This window comes from Macrobrachium rosenbergii, chromosome 42 (genome assembly GCF_040412425.1).
Source record: "Macrobrachium rosenbergii isolate ZJJX-2024 chromosome 42, ASM4041242v1, whole genome shotgun sequence".
Lineage (NCBI taxonomy): Eukaryota > Metazoa > Arthropoda > Malacostraca > Decapoda > Palaemonidae > Macrobrachium > Macrobrachium rosenbergii.
In genome coordinates, this window is record NC_089782.1 from 44556322 (window position 1) to 44569132 (window position 12811).

Below are 12811 nucleotides of genomic sequence, written 5' to 3' on the forward strand. Positions count from 1 at the left end.
AATCAGCCAAAGATAAAACTTTGTGGAATAAAAAGTTACCTGTCTACCAAGTTTCATCAAAATCAAAGTAAACAAGTAAAAAAGCGCCAAAGTTTCTTCGGCGCAATCGAGTTTTCTGTACAGCCGCTACAGCGTATAATCAAGGCCACCGAAAATAGATCTATCCTTCGGTGGTCTCGGTATAATGCTTCGCGAGCCGCGGCCCATGAAACTTTAACTACAGCCCGGTGGTGTCCTATCCTATATCGTTGCCAGAAGCACGATTAAGGCTAACTTTAACCTTAAATAAAATAGAAATTACTGAGGCTAGAGGGCTGCAATTTGGTGTGTATGATGATTGGAGGGTGAATGATCAACATACTGATTTGCAGCCCTCTAGCCTCAGTAGTTTTTAAGATCTGAGGGCGGACAGAAAAGAGTGTGGACGGACAGACAAAGCCGGCACAATAGTTTTCTTTTACAGAAAACTAAAATGGGAAGAGAGAATAACATCAATCCAGTCACTAAATCACCACCAACAATAATTGTGCTGATGTTAAAGCAATCACCTTAATGAAGACCATAAGTCAACCTGTACAGAAGTCAAGCGACGAGCATATCTTACCTGCTGGAGCTCAAGTTGTTCCCCGAAGAATCTCGAGGCTTCGTCTCCTTCTTCCAGAGGGAGGTGAGAGAGAGGGAAGATAAAAAGAAGTAGGAGAAGGAATGGTTAAGAACAAGCGCTAAAGGTATAAGGTATATATATATATATATATATATATATATATATATATATATATATATATATATATATATATATATATATATATATAGATATAGATATATTATATGTGTATATGTATGTATACACACACACATACACACACACACACACACATATATATATATATATATATATATATATATATATATATATATATATATATATATATATATATATATAATATATTACCCATTCACACAGTTAAATCTTTAGCGTCCTTATATCCCAATGACGCCATAAAGTTCAACAACATTTCAACAAAATTTTGCACAAACTAAAAAATCAGACATCACAAGGAATCTCAAGTGCGTGTCTCTAAGATTCCGAGGCTACGATTTTTTTTATTCTTGAACGGAGGCGACAGGACTTAACTCCGTAGGCGTTAAATTACCAAACTTCACACAGCTTCGTAGGCGCCTGTTTAACTCCCAGGAAATTAATTAGAACAGAACGAGTGGCACGAAAGACAGTAATTAATTAATATAAGATGCAAAGAAGCCTCGCAGCATCGCGCTGGGACGATGGTGACCTAATTAGACCTATGCAAAATCGACGTAACGGTTTTTGATCTCAAGTCTCGTACTGTGGGCTCTTCTCGGAGTCATAATTCATGGTAACGTAACATTTGCTGTTTCTTAATTGCAACGTAATATATTATCATTATTTCAGTAGATGAAACCTATTCACATGGAACAAGCACACCGAAGGGGCCACTGACTTGAAATTCAAGCTTCCAAAGAATGCTGGTTTCAACCTCTCACCGCAGACCCTACACTGCAACAGTAACTGATCATGATACTGAGCCAGCGATTTTTCATCGCCCTGGGGGAGACGCGAACCCGCGACATCTTAGTGGCATGCTACGAAACTACCCACTACAGTGTACCAACGGACCAACTGAAGCTTACTGCACTTATAAGATAATTATTATCATCATTTCCAGGGTATCCATACTGCCAAAATATAATAGTAATGTATTAGAGGGTCATTCTGAGAGAGAATTGCATTTCTGTACCAGATCGGCCTTAAAATATCTCAACAAATTAAAAAAAAAAATTAACCCCAAACATGAAAATCGCTTTAGTTCTCAGGTAAATTTCAACACCAGATCGGCCTTGAAATCTCTCGCCGAAAAGTAAGAATAATAAAATGGAAACTGAGGGAAATAAATAGAATCCAGTTCGCTAAAGGGAGGGCAAAAAGCCAAGCGCAATCTCTGGTGCTGTCAACATCGGAAAAGAAATCAACGCCGGCCACTTTACGCTGGGTTCAGCCACGCATGAAAATGAATCTGTCGAAATCACGGCTCCATTGCGATACCTGCGTGTGGCGATGAAAGGGCAAGAGCTATTTCTCCCCCAACCCCGCTCTCTCTCTCTCTCTCTCTCTCTCACACACACACACACACACACACACACACACACGCACACGCAGGCATACTCTGAACAGCATCGCTTCCACAAACCAATTGACTAGACAATCAAATGCGATGACCATTGGAAGGCAGCCAAGCGACAGATGAAATGAAAACAAACTTTTATTTCTGACGAGTGGATTTATTAATTTATATATTTCTTTATCTATTATTCGCAAAATAAGCATTCGTTCTTCTGATTCTTTTCGAAAGGCCATTAACGGCAGAAAAATAACGAAGGAAACACGAAGAGAGAGTAAAATTCTTTATTTAAATTTATCGAAAAATATCAAACATAGTTGCACCAAATGATACCTAATAAAAAAAAAAACTATTTGGGCTTCTTGTAGATACAAAAATGCCTGAATAGAAAAAAAGGCGCAAACTGGAGAACTTGGAGGAAAACGGGATAGTTACAATGCGAAACTGACCAGTTTTCTAAGTGTTTGTATGAAATAAACTCTTAATAATAAAAAGCACTTCCTTTAGAGCCTACTTATTATTCTCAAAGCATAACGGGTAGGAAAAATGTCTATCGTGCCTTAGAGAGTGCTGTCACCTATGGGCGTCAAATATTACATTTCTCACTTTTGATGTTTAATATTACACTTAACACCTCCAAAAATACCTCCGGCAGCATAATTCCCAGATACAGACCAAAGCGACTTAATAACGTGAAAGTTGCTCGATGATAACTGAAGGGATACAACTAACTTATCTTAACCGAACCGAGCTTAAAAGTATGCAGTAGTACCCGCATGAATAAAAAATGGCAAAAGCAATAAAAATAAGTATACCTTAGTTTAACCAGACTACTGAGCTGATTAACAGCTCTCCTAGGGCTGGCCCGAAGATTTATTTTACGTGGCCAAGAACCAATTGGTTATCTAGCAACGGGACATGCAGCTTATTGTGGAATCCGAACCACATTATAACGAGAAATGAATTTCTATCACCAGAAATAACTTCCTCTAATTCTTCATTGGCCGGTCGGAGTGCTAGCTGAGAACGGTACCCCACCCCCCCAATGAGGAAGTGGCAAAAGCAATAATTATCAGAAGTTAAAAGTATAAGTATCAAAATGCTGGAGAACTCTATTTCATATATATTTCACTATTCCCTTCCGTTTAGAAAATTTCTTGTTTCCTAACCACGTAAAATGCAGCAATTAGCTTATATTTGTTTTTAAAACACTCACAAGGAGTTCTTTAACGGGAAAAAATCTCACGAGTCCCCTCAAGAAGGCTTATACTCACGCGGGCTTCATCAATCCAAGTGTCCTTGTCTTTATTACTGGACCAGGGAAGCAGACTGTTATTACACCTGTTGATTGCGAGACGGAAACCCCGAACACAAGGTATGACAGAAGTTCAAATTTTAATCCCAAAACACTCGGATATTATAGAATAACCCAACAACCATAAGATACAGCGACAATGACTCCAGCGTCTATAATATATCGGCTGACAAACTCGTCCTGATTATCGGCCCTGAACATCAACAAAGCGCGCGACCCTAGCGCAGTGGCAACATATCGTACATTCAGCTATGTCTAGGGTAACTAACTACCCGCTTCGCGGTGTTCAGGTATTTTGATTATTATATATTTCTAAAATGTTACATTATTTCTAAAATGTTACATTCGCACTGAAATCAATCCAGTCAAATGAAATAAAAGAAACTCAAATTTTATACTACGAAAATTACTCGAATTTAATATACAATGCATATAAAATGGGTAGGCCCATTCCAGTGGTTCGGGCGCTTTCTCTCCAGTGGCGTCGCTATGGGGGGAGGGGTCGGGGGGGCCCGAGACCCCTGTCAGATGCCCCAGGTTGAAATTTCCTTTGCAGATAAACTTTAACCCTTCGGTGGTCAAAAGCAGAATTATAGTTAAAGGTTTTTAACACAAATGACATGTTTGTTCATGATATTTCGATCCAACTTAATGTTATCAACTTATGTATGAAGTGACTGAAACTACAGTTTCAGTTTTGAACAAGTGCAGTGCAATTTGCCACTGCTGCTCAGAGTTAATTTCCAGTGAGAGGAGATGAAGAAGAGGGAATGGGATAGGTTGAAATTTTGAAGAGATTTTGGAGGCTCATAAGTCTTTTGTGTTATTGATGATATGCACTATTTTGATATATTTACATGACAAGGATAGAATGCTATAGTTGAAAATTAAAACTTGATAACAGAAATTAGGCCATTGTTGAATATAAGGTTGTGAGGAAATTTACGTTACAGTATTTGATACATTTGCATGTAGCAAGAGTTGAAAATTAATTGAAAACTGAGCTCTATAATTTCAAATACCGGTTTACTAATTACTAATACTATTATTGTCCTTCATTCACTTGGATATATGCATTGGAGAATAATATATTTTACTAATTACAGAATTGGTACATTAGTTTTGTGTAAATTTTTTTGGCCTCCCCAAAAAATATCTTGGCCCCACCTAGGACACCCCCAGTGACGGAATGCCAACTACGCCACTGTTTCTCTCCCAAGGGAACTGGGTTTGTTTACTAACATAAATTTAGGCACGGTTCGTTAAAACTCATTCTGCCTCTGTTAGCTTTTGCAGTGAGTAACATATCCATTAGTTAGTCGACTGTTGTGAAATGTAACTATGGCAGAGGAGTGGGTGGGTCTAGCAATTTCATTCCGAAAGATTCGCTGGTATCCAAAGGTGAACAACTTTTTTTTTTGTATGCTTGCAGAAATGCTTCAAGCCCAAGAAATAGATTTGGTTCGTTAATGCCGTTATTAATATCAACAAATTTGGTATTCATACAGTTGAAACTTGGCTTACGAGAGAGAGAGAGAGAGAGAGAGAGAGAGAGAGAGAGAGAGAGAGAGAGAGAGAGAGAGAGAGAGAGAGAGATTTGGTGCCAGAGCTCGAGTTTTGGGGAGAAGAGGGCTATATTCCCAGAATCCCAACAGCCCTACTAGTTCGCTCCTTAACCCCTCCCTGGCCCCCACCCCACAATTAATCAATACAGTACACTACGGTCTTCTCTTATTCTGGCTTCTCTACTTTCGTATTTACTTCCTCCTTTCTTACTATATTGCCTCGCTCGCCCTATAATAAAGCTGTTAACTTACTACCTCGACCCATTTATCGCTTCTCGTATAGTACCAACCACGAATGAAATTCTCTATTTCTTTCGTCTGGTGCTGCGTTCGTCTAAAAAAAAATTTTTTTTTTTCACATCATTTCCTCATTTTCATATACATTTTTAGTTTTCACTCATTCCGCCAGAGATATTCCTTTAAAATTCTTTCTATTTTAATATACATGAATGACGCCTTCTCCCATCCCCCCCGCAACGGACCCCCTCTCCCTCGCGTCTAGTATATCGGCCTAGCTTCATGTTGGTTATAATTTTGCTGTTGCTTTCGCAAGCCTTAATATTTTCGCTTTGTTTTTCTCTCTGTTTTCTTCTTGCAACGATGGGTAACGTTAGTCAGAGACCTGAAGTCCATACCAGGCCACCTATTCCCTTTCACTTTTTTGGAAAGGATCTGCGCTGGTATAAGGTCTGCTTAGTCTAAACCACCCAACCGGAGGCTTACCGTGAAGTTGGGGGTCTTTTGGACTAATGATTACATAGAGTTTTATATAATAATAATAATAATAATAATAATAATAATAATAATAATAATAATAATTTGTAGCATGGAATCCCATCCAAGCCCTTCCTTCATAGAGGTACGTTCATTATGGGCATTTTACGCCCGTCGAGTTTCGTGTGCTTCCAATGCAAGGATTGTAAACTCTCGCCCACTGACGTGACTATGATTACCAAATGTCTCAGATGAGGATTAATCCAAGAGGATAATGTACTAGAATATATATATATATATATATATATATATATATATATATATATATATATATATAATGTGCTAACGGGACCTCATTAAAACTGAATGGTATCTAGCATTCTACGGACACTTGACAATGAAGACTGTTAGTCCTAGAAAGCTATTGCACCGTTTCCTGATTAAATGTCACCGCTAGATACCAGCCAGTTTTAATGAGGTCCCGTTAGTAATTGTATTAATGCACAAAACAACTGCGTAAGTGATGAAGCTAATATATACTGTATATATATCTATATATATATAATTCGATTTGGTAATATATTGATTAACTACTTAATCACTTGTTCCTACCTCCACAATTTCCCTGGCTTCCTTCTCTTTCTTCCTGTGTTGACTTTTTCCTTCGGGTGTTTTGTGTTTGGTCTCCCCCGTTGCTTCTCAGCCTATGATTCAATGTGACACTTTCCCGTTACGGTGTTTTGTCCGTTGACGATATCTGAATTCTGTTCCCGTTTTTCATTTTTTACTTACTGTTTGTTGAAATTTAGCTGTTGTTGTTGTTATGTGGAGACTTAGTTTTTCTTAGCTGTTTTGCTTTTAATATAAGACTCAAGCCAGTTAGTCTAGATTTATGCATGGTCACAGAAATGTTACGTAATGAACTTTACCAAACTGTCTACTGTGGGTGTGGGCGCTTATATTTATTTTCAGTAGCGGATCCAGGGAGGGGGCCACCTGGGCATTTAACCCTCTAAAAACTAATGAAAGGTACTTGAACAATTATACCTATTCTTATAAGATATTTAATTAGTAGAACTATATATTTGATACATACACATTTTGTGATATACATATATATATATATATATATATATATATATTTATATATATATATATATATATATATATATATATATATTATGTGTGTGTGTGTATGATATTAGAGAAATTGGTGAGAAGAAATTTTTCTGGATTTCATAGTGTGTATATGGTTACGAATTTTATTGACTTATGTAAGTAATTACCTGCTCTTACTACTCTAGTTACTAACCTTTTTTTATTCAAAGACAACAACGTCCAATCTTCAGGTAAAGGGACAGTGATAAAGAACTCGCTTTGATCACAGGCAACAAAATCTCTCAGTAATTTTCTTCTTTAATGAAGAGAGAGAGAGAGAGAGAGAGAGAGAGAGAGAGAAAGAGAGAGAGAGAAGAGAGAGAAAGAGAGAGAGTACAAACATCAAAAAAGCTTCTTATTTTATTCTAGTGAATGTTTTTTGTTTTTAATTTGTAAAAAAAAAAAAAAAGTTCTGTGCACGTGGATGGACACCCCTCACCCTCTACACATACACCCCTACCCACACAACCACTTGTGCCCAAACTTTTACTTTAGTTTTTTTTTTACAGTAAGCGAGTATTTTTTTTTTTTTTTGAGACCACCCTCTACAATTCAAGGTGATAAGGTAACAGTTGTCTGACAGAGAAAACTGCCAGTATCTGCTCACTTTAAAATCAGAAGATCGTAAGAACCGACAACGGAAATATGTTAAAAATAATTTCAAATTAAATTAAAATGCTTTCCCTTTCATTATACCATGAGTTCTTGTCTAATAAGCACGAATTAACTTTACGTCAATAACGCAATTCCGTAATTAATTACAGTGTGCCCTTCACATTGAGAGCATCTTTGCAGCTCAGCGGACACTGGATGGCAATAAACGCAGTGGAAACCCATTTAATTTCTGACGTGACAGATGATTTTTCAACAGCAATCCCGTTACGTAAGCCAAATTCTGTGTCACTTAAGGCTGCTTTTCACCCTAGGCAATACCGGGCATTCAGCTAGCAATAAATGAGCCAAACGCTTCCACTTATGACCCTTATGAATTAGTAGGTCTGTGGGAAGTGGGCAGAGACTCGAGCGTTAGGCGTAAAAATGTTAATATATTTTTTGTTCAAAGACGCGTAGATCCCACAATTGTCTAGGTAGACTGCTAAATTTTGTTTCATTTTGCAGATGAATAATCACTCTGTTCAATGGCATAAAAATCACCCCAAAATAACTTTATGTAGGTGAAATAATGAATAGAAATTACGAGATACGAGAAAATGTTGCAATTTCCCCACCAAAAAATTGCAAAAAAAAAAAAAAAGTTTGGGATAAAGTCTTCGTTTTTAATCCATAGTACACCTAGATAGATTACCTAGTCATAGTAATGCGAAAATTTCTAAATATAGCAATAAGAATGTGAATAAATGAATGACAAAGTAGCGTCACTTTTCCGTTAAAAAAAGTGATACGCGCAAAACCCCTTTAAATTTTTTTTTTCAAAGATGCGTAGCTCCGTCAATTTTCAAGGTAGACTCCTCAATTTTGTTTCATTTTACAGCTGAATGATTGCTCTATACAACAGCATAAAAACAACCCCCAAAATAACGTTATGTAGGTGGAATAACTACAAGATACGACAAAACTTTGCACTTTCCCCCAAAAATGCCAAAAAACTATTTGCGATAAAATTTGGTTTTTTTTTATAAATAGCACACCCAGCTAAATTACATAGTTAATGCCATGTAAAACTTGTAATTATAGGCTACCATAAAAAATATGAAAAAATGAATGATAAAGTAGCGTCACGTTTTTAACGCAGTCTGAAAAGAAAAATGTGGATAACTAGAACTGAACATTACAAGACTCCTAAGTACTGTATATATATTACTATATAGGCAGTTTCATTCTATCTGTACACTCACCAACATAGGTTTTTGGTGGATGTGGCAATACGAACTGTAGTGGGAATTGACTGAAATCATTGCTTGCGAAATCGCTGGCTTATTGTGATAGAAAGGCAAACTATTTCTTCAGTAATACGTCTGAATGGTAATACTATATACAAACAACCCTAACACCTTTTGATACAGATCATAAACATGCCGATTTATTTCAACAATATTACATACAAGCACATGAAAGATGAACTTGTATCAAATAGTCTACGCCAATCAACACAAACTAACAATGAGAATTCAGTATTTAAGCTTTATTTCACTGTAGGCGACTAAAAAGACATCTGGCTATGCGAATGCTAATGAGAGGAATCTTAGTAATTTCTTGCATGTAAACTACATGAACAGGATAATATTCGAAATAGCTTGAAATACTGTCTAGAGACTCTAGACTCTATGATGTTGTCGGGGGAAGGTGAAAGGGGCAACTGGTAGGCGGGCGGGAAATGTCAGTTTATGCATGGCAATGGTGTTGAGGCATTCTTTTTAGACTTCACATATTTATATAGTTTTTCTTGAACATTCAAATCATTATAACAGCTCAGGTATTGGGCAATATCAACTGTTATGTTACCAAATAACTTATCGAGCAAAAGTTTTAAATCTCATTGAGTTCCGGTCATCCTAAGAGTTGGTGACAGGTACGGCATACAAGGTTAGCCTAGACTTATTTTTTAATGTAAGGGCATTGGAATGATACTTAGACAGAATACACAAAATAAAGGTTTCAATAAGAGGGTAATTTTGGCTTATATGAAATGAAAGTTTGCTTAAAAGGCCAGTAAAATCAAATATCTAACGAACAACCCTATCGTTCGGTTGTCAATGCTTTCTGTTCTAAAGGTCAACATTTATATAGGTAATTTTTTCAGTTTATGGATGTGGATATAACTTCAGTATCATAATAAAGTAATTTCCATATTCATGCAATGAAATTGTACAGAGATTAAATTTGGAATAATAGGAAATCTTGCGACCTGAACATTTGTGGACATAGGTCTACATGCAGCCTGGGCAATATCAGTGATAAAAAAAAATTATTGAAAGCCCATCGTTCGTTTGTTTGATCTGAGTAGACTGTTTTATGCAAGCTCATCTTTCGTGTGCTTCTATATTTATATTATCAAAACAAATTGATATGTTTATGATTTGTATAAGGGTTCTTTGTATATATAAACATTCAAATATGTTACTGAAGAAATCATTAATGCTCATCATAAAAAGCCAACGATATCGGAAACGAGCTACACATCCGCATGTGCCACATCTTCACCCATGCGTCGACAGATGAAATGAAACCCACTATAGTGACCCGACAATAAAAGCGTAATTTTAAGAAACTTAAGTTGAACGTCTTTTAGTAGCAGTCTTAATTGTCATGATGTTGACACCTAGTTTTAGCATAACAGTTCCTGGGTCAACTGAAAATAATGTGAAAAAAAAATAACTTTCAGTACATTCTGGTATTTGAATGAGCAACCGACCGCAATTACATCCAGACACAACTTTCAACAGAACAATCTGACTTACGAAAAAATAGTGAGAATCATTGAATGAAACAACTGCAGGAAACAGAAGTTGGAATCCAGACAAGGAGACGGAAAACCACACGTAACAATGAACAAAAACAAGGTTGTTTAAATACCTCGCTCGGGTTCTTGACGCTGCACTTACGTCATTTGTTTACGTCATTCGTTACGCGCGACTCTCTTGGTAACAATACTTGCACACCTCCCGAACGAGTTCGATTGATTGTTTTTTCTTATATATAGTGGCGTGATAACATAGGCTGACATTGCTTATAATCATCAAGTGAACGCTCTTGAGTTATTTTTGTGCCAGTGAGTATGTGTGTGAGTTCATCTGTCTTCAAACTGGGTCGTTGCTTAGTAGTAACAGTGAATACTTCGTTAAAACAGAAAAACACAGTAGTAATGTTCTCGATGTCTGATAGAGTTACGCACACACACGTTATATGTATATATAAACGTTGAACTAGGCCTATGAATCCATCGGTATATCTGCTCTTGCTTGCTCGATTAGCCTTCAGATTTCTCTTGTAGCGCAGAAGGGTCAGTTGACGATCTGTTGTTTAAACCTGAGTTTTACATAAATACCGACTGCTCCTACAACATGCTACTTATTTCCAGTTCCTGATGTCTTTAACAGTTTACTGCCCAGTTGCCTAACTGCTACTTTATTGTGTTCTACGGACAATAAGCTTCTTCGGCTAACAAACTAATCATTGCTACCTTAATAACGCAATGTTGTTGTAACGCCTTAGCTTTTAAGTCAGAGGCCTACAGCATCTTGCCTAATGAACCTAGGCTTCATCGGCATTTTCTTTCTTACAAAACGTTATTAACAATCAACTGTCTCATCGACTCGCAGACTCGCGTGGAAGCTACCAACTTTCTCGATGTAATATCTCTAATTACTGGGATGTTATTACATAATAACACGCCTCAACTTCCGTACTTCTCCCGTCTCAGATTTGCCTATTTTTAAAGATATAAATATGAGCCTTCAAGTGCATGTGGTCGAGTTCTTTGAAGCCGCCAAAATTGGAGAAGTATTTTGGTGTCGAGAATTGTGGGAGAGAGCGGGATTTGCTGGAAACCCTTTCACTTCAAAACCCAATTAAAACTTCCCCGTTGTGCCTCGAAGGGCAGAAGCAATGGAGATTTATGGATTTCACTGTTTGATGCATGAAATGAAAATGGTCTAGATATAGCATCTGAATGAATATTCGTTTTTCTGACTGGTATTATAGAGCCCAATACATAGAATATACAGTATCATAAAAAATATGTAGTACTATGTGAGCATACGCTAACCTCTGCCAGCTTTTATCTAGGTAAAATAAAATGTTTGTGTTACAGTTTGATAAACCTAGCATTGACTAACAAAAACAAAATGTTTCGTGTATGTGGAGTCTTCCTTCATATATATATTAGTGTGTGACGCTGTTCTTGAGTAAATACGTAGCCTACATATACATAAGTACGTATGAAATTAATTGTTGAAGTAGTTTGCGATTTTTCAGTGGAAACAATTCGACCTGCTATGTCGTGACTTTCGATATTTTATACGTCAATGACGTTCAAACAAATTTTCTTTCCTATGTTAGTGTTTGTTCCCTAATATACCCACTGCGTTTGCATTAGATTGCTGTGGTTCGTTGCAAGTTTCATCAACACTTTCACGGCAAATACATTACGAAAGTATAATTAAAATCATCAAAATAGTTTTTCAAACATTATTTTCCTGTTTTCCCAACCTTGGACACTATGTCCTGACTGATCAGTAGGCTACGCCTCCTTAGCCCTCCGCATCCCCAACCTGGCCTAAGTGGACTAAATCAGAATAGATAATTTAAGAAAATATGTTTTTAAAAATTATATAATTTTCAAAATCTTAGTGGCATTTGACCAGCAAAGAGGCAGAGCCCCTTCCTACCCCTCCAACCAAACCTGACCTGGGGTGGCTTTATAAAGTGAAATACAGTATGCGACCTAACCTAAACTAACCTTTTGCTACCTGCCCTAACGTTGAAACCCAGCCTTCTCTGCCTAACCTGGTGTAGTTAGGTGTAAATCAGAAACAATATTTGGTTAAACGTCTTGCATGTCCTCTTCGTCTGTATTCCCAAAAGAAAAAAAAAGAGATTATGGAAGTGAGGACAGATAAGATAATAAGTTAAACAAGATATATCTGATTGAAAAGGTTAATTGCTATAAAATACTGGAAGGCCAAGCCCCTCTGCAGCCCTCCGACATAAACTGACCCAGGGTGCCATGATTTATAAAATGAAGCACAGGTAGGAATCCTAACCTAACCTAACTTTCCCCTACCTGACCTAACCTAAGATATCATCCCCTACTTGATCTGGAAGCTATGCCCCTTTTTCAGTATTCCCAAAGAAAACAAATAAATTCTGAAAATGGGAACAGGTAAGAGGTTAAGTTCAATAAATTATTTATCTAAAAATCTTATGGCTTTTGACACTCC

The 12811-nt window shown here is 37.0% G+C and overlaps 1 protein-coding gene across 1 annotated transcript in view; it reads left to right on the forward strand.

Moving 5' to 3' along the window:
- The first annotated feature begins 10526 nt into the window (after positions 1–10526).
- LOC136828377 (cathepsin L-like) overlaps positions 10527–12811 on the forward strand; it is a 316355-nt gene continuing 314070 nt past the window's right edge. The window contains exon 1 of the mRNA XM_067086342.1: positions 10527–10641. The gene's annotated coding sequence lies outside the window, so the exon portion shown is untranslated. The remainder of the gene's footprint in view (positions 10642–12811) is intronic.